The sequence below is a fragment of the Propithecus coquereli genome, unplaced genomic scaffold, assembly GCF_000956105.1.
Source record: "Propithecus coquereli isolate 6110/MARCELLA unplaced genomic scaffold, Pcoq_1.0 Scaffold153, whole genome shotgun sequence".
Taxonomy (NCBI): Eukaryota; Metazoa; Chordata; class Mammalia; order Primates; family Indriidae; genus Propithecus; species Propithecus coquereli.
Genome location: NW_012139747.1, coordinates 2405240 through 2415489, shown reverse-complemented (window position 1 = coordinate 2415489; position 10250 = coordinate 2405240). Strand labels below are relative to the sequence as shown.

At 41.9% G+C, this 10250-nt stretch overlaps 1 pseudogene; it reads left to right on the top strand.

Annotated features, from left to right (window-relative positions):
* The window catches only part of LOC105807131, a 14773-nt pseudogene extending 5463 nt beyond the window's left edge, over positions 1-9310 (top strand).
* Positions 9311-10250: the final 940 nt, after the last annotated feature.

Here is a 10250-nt window from a genome sequence, read left to right as displayed (position 1 = left end):
AGGACCAGCTTGTTTCTGTAGGCTTATTGGGCTTCTGTGTGTCAAAACTACTGTTAGAGCTCTTAGTCTTTGTCTAACAGCTTTGAATACTGAGATACAACTTGGCCAACAGAGGCACAAACAAGGTGTAAGGATTCCACTCACCTAGAAATTGCTAATTATTAAATATGCCACAGGTTCTTCCAATTATAATGAGGATATTGATGTTGATGGTGATGATCATGATGATGAGGAGAAGATGGAAGATAATTTGCCAAGCTTCTTTATATTGCTAGGACACGCTGGGATCTTTGTGCGTACTCTTTTTTCTGCCAGAATCTTATTCCTTCAGATCTTGACAGGGCTGGTTCTTTTTCTCATTGAGATATAATGCAAATGTTACCTTTTCTACAAGGCCTTCCCTGGTCTGATTTTACAGTGTTTCCTTAACACACAGATATGCTCTGTGACATTACTCTGTATTATTTTCCTTATAGCATTCATCACTAACAAAAAGTATCTTGCCCGTTTATGTTTTTACTCATTTACTGTGGGTCTCCTCGAGGCTCACCACCATTACTTAGGGAGGCCCCTGACTCACAGTCCAACCCATTTCTTTCCCCAACCCTGACTGCATCCTCCACCATGAAGGGTCCTCATACATGCCTGGGGACAGCCAGCTTGCCTACCAAATCTGTACCCAGCACACCATCATACCTAAGAAGGCTGAGGCATGGCAAGGAGAAAGAGAGCTGGCTGCAATTTGCTTTGAAATTCATTTTAGAAAACAGATACATTTATGGCTGTATAGAGGAATGGCAAAGTGGACAGATGTGTGATAAACCAAGTATAGTTAAATGTAAATGGTAGAATCTAGGTGGTAGGTATATAGGTGCTTTTTTTTTTCCAAGTTTTCTGTGTGTTTGAAAATTTTCATCATACAAAGTCAAAAGAAACACAAAAATAATAGAACTGGTTTGGAAGTCAGGCTCTATGACTGGATCCCAACTCTGCAACTCACTAACCATGTAATCTTGGGCAAATTCCCAAATGCTGTGAGAATCGGTTTCCTTATACTAAAAATAGTTTGACTATGTGTTAGTCAGCATTCTTTTGGTCGACAGTGATAGAAACCCATCTCAAACTAGGTGAGCTAGGTGAGACAGAGAGAGAGAGAGAGAGAGGGAGAAATATTGATTGGCACGCATAGCTGGGAGGGAGGGGGCTTCAAACCAGGCCATTTGAAATTTCTCCCCATCTCTTGGCTCTACTTTTCTTCGTGTGTTGGCCTTGGTTTTTTCCAACTTCGGATGGACTTTCTTCATGCAACAGGGAAAGAGAATAGCCATAGATATTACCTCTTTCCAATTTAGTGGCCTTACATACATAAATAAAAATCCTCTTTCCATAAATCCTTGTGTAATATTTCAGGGAATAATTTGGATTGGCCTGGCATGAGTCATAAGCCCAGACTTACAGCCCAGAGTATAGTACGTGATTAGCTAGGCCTGGATGGTACGCTCATACCTGGGCTGCCTGGGCACTATAACTAGATGACCCAGCAAAGCCACATAATATGGGGGTGGGGGTCTATCCCCAAGGTCCGAGAGATTATTGCTACCAGGAAAGAAAAAGGAAGAGATGTTAGAGAGAGATGAGGAAAGAGATGCCTGTCACAGCCTGGGCTCTCTAAGCAATCTTTTAGTGCTAGTATTTTATAAGTGCTGATGAGACGGCCATGTACATAACAGATGCTCAGAAAACATTTGTTGAATTAAATAATATGTATATAAGCCATAAACTGATAAATTAAGTGTTAGTAATAAGAAAGTTCTTTCAAAATCATCTAACTCCTTTATTTTACAAAAAAAAAAAAAAAAAAGGAAAATGAGGCCCAAGGAGGTTAAATGATATTCCCAAGAACATATGGTTACTTCTACAACTCAATCATCCTGATCTCCCACACTGCCTCTCCATCTCTCTGTAAAACATTTTTATTTCAAACAGATTTCCTTTGCTCCCAACTCCCATCAGCTGATACTACCCCAAGCATGGTGACAGAAAAGAAAATAGAAGCTAAAAATTACAAAGAAAAAGAAAAGAAGGAAAAAAATCCACCTTTGTTTAATTGTTATTCTAATGAGTTAAATCCTGGATTCAGGACAGTCAGGCTCTCTTACTAGAAAAGAAGACAGATCTATTGGCTGCCCTCACCATCAGGCTTGCTGATAAAAGTGTGTTTATACAGCTGGATCTGTCCAGAAGGAGCCAGGGTTGAAAACATTCGGTGAGCAGATTGATGGCAGGCGACAGCTGGGAGCATCTGTTTCCCATTAGAGACACTAGGCTATGATAGTGCTGTCTTCAGCACTGGGTCCAGCTTCCCTGGGGGACGCAGTGTGTTCCCGGGTCTCAAGGTGCTGACAGCCAGTTCACCTGCTAACACATCCACGGGTTAGATGGCTCCAGTAGGAGATTAGACGTCAAGCTCAGAATTCAGATTGGGTGGGTGAAGTTATTTATGTTCAGCTCCTAAAGCATGCTCTAATTCTGTAGTAAAAACTATCAGAAAGAACAGCTCATTCATTTCCCTCTACTCAGCACGGAGGCCTACTGGAAGCCAAGACGGAACCCGGGTGTTCTTCAGGCCCAGTGGGTGCCTTACTAGTATCTAATCAGGGTGTTTTGAAAGAGGCTGTGGCAAATAGACGGCTCCCCACTGCCATGGTTCAGCATTGGAAAATCCAATCTGCGATGAAGATTTTGAAGACAATGATCTCTATGGCCAGTCAACAGAGGATGATTATTCCATTTGGCCGTTAACAGCCACTCAGTTTATTTACTCATGATATGACAAACCTTCCATAGCTGACTCTGTAGAAGAATATGATTATGAAGATCTGAAAGAATCTCTCAATTCTCTTTGGAACCATCAGCTAAGTGGAATTGATCAAGCTCATCTTTATTCATGCCTCAGTGGGAGAGAGGCTTGGAGATGCTGTGCCAGAAGAAATATTGATTGAAGCAGTTCTGAAGAACAAGTTTGATGCGCAGAAGGCTTTGTCAGTGGTTCTGGGACAAGATAACATGCAGAATTTGAAACAAGAGTGAGGGTACAATATTTATAGGAAAGATAGAAAAAGGAAAATAATAGGTTCCCAGTCATCTTGATGTGAATCGGAAATTGTGCCAAAAGTTGCTAAAATGACTGTCTCTGGAAAGAAGCAAGCTATGGGATGTGAAGTGCCTGGAGTAACTTCTGAAGAAAATGGTTGTAGTTTCCACACACCTCAAAAAGGGCCACCTAGTGAAGAAGCATTGCTTCTTCTGACGTTCTTGAGACCATTTCTAAATCAGCACTTCCACCCCACACCATTCAAACAGTAGAAGAGCAGAGTTCAGCACTAATATCAGTGAAAAATTCTGGCAAGCTGAGGCAGCAAATAGATGTGAAAGCAGAACTGGAGAAGCTGCAAGGAGGGAAGCAGTTACTTAACTTAGTGATCAATTGGCAATGCCCTTTGTTTCTCTGGATTGACATTCACCTCTGATTTAGCCTGCCAAATGTCTGATGGAAGGATAGGGAATAGCTTGTATAACTGAAAGAAAAACTAAAGAAGCAGGCTCTGGAAAAAGGCAAGCACTGAAACAGTAATAGGGAAACTGGTAGCCAACAGCTTTTACCTTTTGTGTTACTCTTGTCAAGGTTCAAATTCCAGGCATGGAGCACCGTTGGCCTAGCATGGGTCACTTGTCCACCTCTTGACCAGGCAAAAGTGGAGCATCCGGACTCACAGTTCCACTAACACTCTATGCAAGGGGTGAGGGGCAGTTGCCAGAGTGAAGCGGGGTACTATTACCAGAATAAGAAGAAATTCATGCTGGACAGGCAAAACAACAGCTGTCTACAATGGGTTTGCTTGAAGCATTGTTGCAGTCCATCTATCACTGAAATTTTCTTTTGTCCAAGTGGTAGGAAAAATTCTGAGATGGTCCTCAGGATTTCCGCCCCTGGTGTACCTACCATGCATAATCCTTGGAAACTCAATATAATGGCTATCATCCCTGAAACTTAGCTAATAATCAATGACTTTGTGTTCATCAAAGGGGAGATTTTTTGGGGTGAGTCCTTTAGACCAGCAGTCTCCAACTTTTTGGGCACCAGGGACCGATTTCAAGGAAGATAATTTTTCCATGGCAGGGGTGGCAGAGGCCAGGAGGTGATGAGGTGGGGAGCGGCTGTAAATACAGATGAAGCTCACTCACCTGCTGCTCACCTCCTGCTGTGTGTTCCAGTTTGTAAGTTCCATGGAAGACAACTTTTCTAAGAATGGGGTATGGGGGAAGCGGAGGTTGAGGGGGGTGGGGGCAGAGCTCTGGGGCTCAGTTCCTAACAGGCCACGGACCAGTACAGGCCGTGGCTTGGGGGTTGGGGACCACAGCTGTAGAAGATGGGAAAGTCAGAGAGGCCTGCTCATACTGACCTTGAAGAATATGAAAGCTGCCAGGAGTTCTATATCTTCGAGTACCTGAATTCTGCCAACCAAGCTCTGAATGAGCTTGAACAATGACGCCGAGCATCTGATGAGATGGCAAGCCTGGCTGACACCTTGATTGTAGCTTTCTGAGACCTGAGCAGAAACCAGGACACTTGACCCACAGAAACTGTGAGATATTAAATTTGTGTTATTTTAAGTAGGTAAGTTTGTTATAACTTATTACATAACAAATGAAAACTATTAATAATATACTTCACTATCATTATGCAACATTTCTGACAAATGTGTTAAAGTAATAGCATTTTCCGGGAATAGCAAACAGAGGGAGGCTCCCAGAGAACCATGACAGAGGGGGCTTAGGGCACAAGAATCACGAAGCAGCAGCCATTATTATTTGAGATAAGGGAAGCGGTTCCTCAGCTGGTTGCTCTTTGGGATTTGGGAGAGGTGGGAACAGGAAGAGGAAGGCAACCAGATTTTTCCTAAAGGAAATTTATTAGTAGAGGCCTTTCATATTTAACATGTTGAGTGAATTGATTAGATAGAAAACTATTCATTCTTAACATTTCGAAGAACCTTAGAGCTGTTGCACTCAATGCAGCTTAGAAATTTGAAAAATTGGGTCTGAAGGCAGGTTAGATAGAATTTTGCTACTTTTACTTCAACAGCATTAAGCCACTAGAGGATGGCAAGTGGGTCTGGGTGGGATAAAGGTGTGCAGAGTAGCACTGAAAGGTGATTATTATAATGTGGCTACATTCCGGGAACACAGTAGTTAACAACATTGTCCGAGAAATGGAAGGGAGCATGTCTGTGCGTTTTGGCAACCTTAACATCTTTTCTTCTATTCTTGCCTGTTTCAGTCAACATTGCTGTGTAAAGAACCACTCCAAATTTAATGGCATAAAAGAACAACCATTTTATTATGCTCATGGATTCTGCAGGTGAGGAATTGAGAAAGGGAACAGTGGGGATGGTTTGTGTCTGTTCCCCAATGCCTGAGTCAAACTTTCTGGCACTGCATAACAAGGCTCACCTTTTCTCCTGCTTCCAATAACATCTTCCTTAGCTCCCTTTAAGCCCACGTTGGCAGCATCTTCAAAGCTGTTTAGACTTCTTCACCTAGACCTAAAAGCCAACGCCACATGTTTTACTTTTATTATGTTATTATGTTAAGTTTTGTTATCCCACTTCCAGGTAACAAAATCTGTTCCAGTTACCATTGCTATGTGATAAACTGTTACTGTTACTATGTAATAACCTTCCCCTCCTTCATCCTCCTTCAGAAATGTCAGTGGTAGAAAAACAACAAAGAAAAAAAGGCCCCAGGTTACCTAATAAAACCACATAGGCTACATTATAATAACTGTGTCAGTAGTTTTCTACCTTTTTGGTCTCAGGACACTGTTAAAATCCTAAAAATTCTAGGGAGCCCTCCAGAGCTTTTCTTTATGTGGGTTATATCTATTAATATTTACTGCATTAAAACTTAAAATTGAAAAAATAACAATAACAAATCATTGCATGCTGATATAAACACATTTTAATGAAGAATAGATAATATTTTTCAAAAGCAAAAAAATATGGTAAGAAGAGTGTTTTCTTTTGCATTATTGCAAATCCCTTTTATATCTGGCTTAAAGAAGTCAGATGGAATCTCATTTTTGCTTCTGCATTCAATTTGATGTGATATGTCTGTGTTGGTTGAAGTACAAAGAAAATCTATCCTCACACAGATTGTAAGTGGAAAAGGGAGTATTTTAATAGCCTTATCAGATAATTGTGAATATTCTTCTTTGATACTATTAATACACTCAAACTTGACAAGTGGTGGTTTCTTTCTTTTTTTTTTTTTTTTTGAGACAGAGTCTCTTCTCTTACCTGGGCTAGAGTGCCATGGCTTCAGCCTAGCTCACAGCAACCTCAAACTCCTGGGCTCAAGTGATCCTCCTGCCTCGGCCTCCCAGGTAGCTGGGACTACAGGCACGCACCACCATGCCGGGCTAATTTTTTCTATTTTTAGTTGTTTGGCCAATTTCTTTCTATTTTTAGCAGAGACGGGGTCTCGCTCTTGCTCAGGCTGGTCTCGAACTCCTGAGTTCAAATGCTCCGCCCGCCTCAGCCTCCCAGAGTGCTAGGATTACAGGAGTGAGCCACCACGCCCAGCCAAACAAGTGGTGGTTTCTTAAAGGTTAGTTGCAATATGAAATTTGAAATCCTACATATGAACTTTTTGTACATTTTATACTCATGAGAGAATTAAAAATGTAAATAAACACATTAGCATTATTGTAAAATAACAGTTTAACACCAATGACACTCTGAAATGGTCTGGGGACTCCACAGGAAACTCTGGACCACAGTTTGAGGACTGTTGCATTGTATGTTTATTTATATGTTTATGTATATATCTCTCATCTAAATTCTACATTGTCTGAGAAGAAATTTTGCCTCTTTTGTCTTTATACTGTATATGTGTATGTACACCTGTCGCTGGTACTAGCTGGGCTCCTTGGTGGAGTATGTCTGGCTTCTGGGATTGACTGATGGCTGTCTCTTTTGATCCTCAGATCCTCCTTTTAAGCCTTCATTTTTCCAGCATCTCCTATTATTGTGAAAAGTCTAACTATCTGTTGAATAAATCAATGCTCATATAGGGAATTCACCTCCTAATTATATAATGCTAATTTATTTTTCAAATTTTAATAAAAGTTACTCCCAGAACAAACTGGATGTTTTTGGTTTATTAAATACTTGCATGCCATTTATTTGAGAAAGAGATTTGAGTCTTTGCATATTTCATAGTAACAAGTCTGCATTTAATGGGGGTTTTCTTTCTTTTTAAACTAACATTTGTTGATTACTTACTATGAACCTGATACTTTTCTAAGTGGCAGAGCTGAGATATGAACTCAGATTCTCTTAGTTCTAGAATCCTTCTTCTTAACCTCTACACTATTGTTCCTATTTTTTGTTGACTTAAGCATTAAGCACTATTTGTTTTAAGAAATTCAAATGACTTACTTTAATATAGGTCCCTATAGTCCCTTTCAAATCTAAAATTCCATTTTTTATAGACAAATTTCACCGTATTTTTTGTTTTTTACTTTTTTATTTTTTACTCATGGAGAATAATATTACCAGAAAAATACATTGGACAATACAAAAAGTATTAAATATGGATTTGGGATTACTATTAATAGCAGTTGAGATATCTTTTCTTTACAATTAACACATATTTTTATCTAGGAATCCCAGAGTGGGAATCAGTTCCAGGGACTCATTCCTATCGCAGCCCCTTTCCTGGCTTTTTTTCTTGATTGCTGCAAAGCCCAAATTCTTGGTTGCTTCTCTCTTTTCTGAGGAGCTTATTACTTCATCATCCTCCCCAACCTATCTCTACAACTTGGCTAAGGAGAAAATCCCTCTAGCTCAGTGGTTCTTAAATTTTAGGTGCATCAAAAAATCGCCTGCAAGACTTGTTAAAACAGATTGTTGGGTCCCAAATCCAAGTTTCTGATTTACTTAAGTCTGAGGCGGGGCCTAAGGAGTTCCATTTTTAGGTGACGATGCTAAAGCTTGGTGGTCCGGGGACCACACTTTGAGAAATACTCTTCCTTTCAATTGCTGCTTTCCCAAGACAGGCTTAAAAGTGGTTACATGTTAAAGGATTTATGCTAATTGTTACCAGGAAAGATTAAAGGGGTTCCATAAATGTTACCACATCTTGGTCTTAGCTCCTAGATAGCAAAAGTAAAGCCGCCCACACTTCCCTTTCCACCAGGGCAAGGCTGGTCCCCATATCCTATGTGCAATCCAGGCAGAACCTTAGGTTTCCCTACGGTATAGGAAGGCTGTAAGGATTGAATGAAATTAAGTTCTTAAGCAACACCTCAATAAGTGATGGCCAATTTCATTTCATATCGTACCACAGCACTAGTCAGCCACCCACTCAGATAGTCACATCCTGTGGGCTTACTGAGCGCGGGAAGGTGAGAGATAGGTAACGGCGCCTGCGCAGCTCAGACGGAAGCCTCAGGTGGAGTCCGCGCTGCACCTCTGAGGCCAAAAGAACCGCTTAGGAGCAGAGGGTGGAGTCAGAGCACTGCGTGGGCGTCTACTTCCGGACACGTGGTACCGCGAGTGACCAATGGGAAGACTAAAGTCAACCTCGCTTCCTCACCCTGGCAACGGGCGGGTGACTACTTCCGGTGCAGTGAGGGCTCGGGGCTGACGCGGGTGAGTGTCCCTCTCCCTCACGCTGTCCGTGCCGCCGCCGCTACCGCGCCGCCGCCTCTCTGTGGGCTCCATACGCTCCTTGGGACGTCCTCTCCGGGGCCGAGAGGGGGCGACGCGCAGGACGCCCCCTGCCCAGGGCGGGGCTAAAGGAGGGGCCTTGGGATGTCCCTCATATGCTGGTCTTGGTCGCGCGTGGGGGCCGCTTCACCCCCTTTCCCAGCCTTATCTCCGGCTTTGCGGCCTCATGGCTTCTCCGGGGACAGGGTTGAGGACTGTCCCTATGTGGGGTGTTCTCGCAGTCCTTCACCCACTTGCAGTCGCGCGCTGAAGGTGTCTCGGAGTTCGAGGCTCGCGCAGACCCGAGAGTGTGCGTCCTAGTGCTGGGTGGCGGGTTGGGGTCAGGGCAGCCCCGTAGTGTAATAGAGGCCTGGTTAGGGTCCCATGGGACGTTAGTATTCACTACTCAGGCGGCGGCGCCGGAGGAGGAAGGGACAGTGAAGATGGAGCAGCTGGAGAGGAGGGTGAAAAGCAGGAGCTGGAGTGCCCTGGAAATAGAGGGCATCGTGTTTCCGGAAGGAGGGAGTTCAACTTGATGTGCTTCTGTAGGGGAGGGGAAGGGAAGGTATTTTGGGGATTATGTGACTGAGATGGTTGAATAATAAGTTTAGGAATTTTTACTAATATACACGGGAGTTTAATCTGTCTTTTCGTTTGTTATGAATAAAGCCTTTTCCCACCATTTGCAAAAAGCAGTGCTTATTAAAGAATATCTGAAAAATGCAGAAATATTTAAAAAGAGATCACCTATACTTTCTCCAATCCAGCATTTTAATCTCTCTAGTCTTTTATGCATTTTAACCTATTTATAGTTATAGTGTGTATGTAAGATATGGTTATAACTAAAAAGCACAGTTTGTGTACATTTCATCTATTACATGGATAGAGTGTTGTTCTTTTCTTATTGAGATATTTACATACCATAACATCTTTTTACATTGTAAATCTCTGATTTTTCGTATATTTACAAAGTCGTACACCTGTCACCACTATCTAATTCCAGAACATTTTCATCACCCCTCCCCCCCAAGAAATCCTGTACCTGTTACAATCACTCTTCATCAGATTATCCCTTCTTGCCCATACAAGCCTTGCAATTACTCATCTGCTTCCTGTGCCTATGAATTTTCTTGTTCTGGACATTTCACGTAAAGGGGATTGATCATATAATACATGGCCTTTTGTGCCTGCCCTCTTTTAGTTAGCATGATGTTTTCAAAGTCTGTGTATCAGTATTTCTTTTTCATGGATGAATAATGTTCCATCGTGTGAATATACAACATTTTGTTTTCATCAGTTGGTGGACATTTGCGTTTCCACTTTTTGACTGTTTTGAATAATTCTATAAACATCTGTGTGCAAGTTTTTGTGTGGACATAACGCTTTTAATTCTCTTCGGTATATACCTAGAAGTGTAATTGCTGGATCATACAGTAACTTTTTGAGGAAGTGCCAGATGTTTTCCAAATTGGCTGT